This window comes from Saccopteryx leptura, chromosome 3 (assembly GCF_036850995.1).
Source record: "Saccopteryx leptura isolate mSacLep1 chromosome 3, mSacLep1_pri_phased_curated, whole genome shotgun sequence".
In the NCBI taxonomy this organism is placed as follows: domain Eukaryota; kingdom Metazoa; phylum Chordata; class Mammalia; order Chiroptera; family Emballonuridae; genus Saccopteryx; species Saccopteryx leptura.
The window spans coordinates 171,643,295-171,645,324 of record NC_089505.1 but is presented as its reverse complement, the minus strand read 5'-3'; positions in this window follow the sequence as shown (position 1 = coordinate 171,645,324).

Below are 2,030 nucleotides of genomic sequence, written 5' to 3'. Positions count from 1 at the left end.
TGAGAGGCTGTGGAGAAAAAGGAACCCTCATCCACTTTTGGTGGGAATGTAAAGTAGTACAACCATTATGGAAGAAAGTATGGTGGTTCCTCAAAAAATTAAGAATAGAACTACCATATGACCCAGCAATCCCTCTACTGGGTATATACCCCCAAAACTCAAAAACATTGGTACATAAGACACATGCAGCCCCATGTTCATCACAGCATTGTTCACGGTGGCCAAGACATGGAAATAGCTGAAATGCCCTTTAATAGATGATTGGATAAAGAAGATGTAGTACATATATACTATGGAGTACTACTCAGCCATAAGAAATGATGACATAGTATCATTTACAACAACATGGATGGACCTTGATAACATTATACTGAGTGAAATAAGTAAATCAGAAAAAACTAAGAACTGTATGATTCCATACACAGGTGGGACACAAAATTGAGACTAATGGACATCGATAAGAGTGCATTGGTTACCAAGGGGAGGGGAAAGGAAGAAAGGGAGAGAGGTGGGGAGAGGGAGAGGGGCATAAAGAGAAACAAATAAAAGGTGATGATGGAGGATGATTTGACTTTGGTTGATGGGTATACAACATAATCGAATTTCAAAATGATATGGAGATGTTTTCTCTAAATCTATGTACTCTCATTGACCAATGTCACCTTGTTAAAATTAATTGTCTAAATAAAATAATAAAGAAAAGAAAAATAATATGTTCCTCAAAAATTAAAAATAGAACTACCATAAGATCCAGTATTTCCAATTCTGAATATTGATGTAAAGAAAACAAAACACGAACTCAAAAAGATATATGTACTCTTACATTCATGGCAGTATTATTTACAATAACCAGGATACAAAAACAATCTAAGTGCTTATTGACAACTGAATGGATAAAGAAAATATGACATATGTCACATTATATATAATGAAATATTATTCAGGTATGACAAGGAAATAAATCTTGCCATTTGCAACAACACCAGCTGGACTTTGAGAGCATAGGCTAAGTGAAATATGTCAGGACAGAGAAAGATGAATACCATGATCCCTCTTATATGTAATTAAAAAAAAAAAAGACAAGCTCATATATAAATAGAACAGATTGGTGGTTGTCAGAGGCAGGAGTGGGGAGAGGGGAAATGGGTAAAGGAAGTCAAAAGGTACAAACCTACAGTTATAAAATAAGTTAGTCATGAGATTTAATGTACAGCGTAGCAACTATAGTAAATTATATGGTATTGCATATTTTTAAGTTGTTAAGAAAGTAAATCTTAAAGTTCTCATCACAAGAAAAGAAATTCTGTAATTATATATGGTGATGAATGTTAACTAGACTTAATATGGTGATTATTTCATAATATACAAATATCAAATCATGATGCTATATAACTAAAAATAATATGTTCTATGTCAGTTTATAACTCAATAAAAAAAGGAATTCAGGCCTTGGCTGGTTTTGCTCAGTGGTAGAGCATGGACCTAGCCTGTGGAAGTCCCAGGTTCAATTACCAGCCAGGGCACACAGGAGAAGTACCCATATGCTTCTCCACCCCTCTCCCTTCTCTCTCTCTCTCTCTCTCTCTCTCTTTCCCTTTTTCTCTCTTTCCACAGATTTGTACAACTTCTTAGAAAAAATGAGAAGAACTTTTTGCAAGTTAGATTATTTTAAGATACATAAAAATATTACATCCACATCTCTAAACAAAGGTTGGGCTGTTTAATTACTCAAAATGCACTCAGGCCACAAAGTGTGTTAATGAATTTTAGGAAGTTGTTACAACAAAAAATAAACAGGGAATAGAGGCTTCTTCGTACATTTTAACTAACTAGATAATTAAGAAACAAAAGTAAACATTCTCAGCGAATTTTAGGGTTATTCAAGGAGCTTCAGAATAATAATGCTATGGAATACAATGTATTATTCAAACAAATTCAGTGTTGATAACTGTCCTGAGTGTTAACAGTAGTCACGGAAATTTCCTCCTCTTGTTTGATGTTTACAGCAAAGAATCAAAGAACAGAAAATT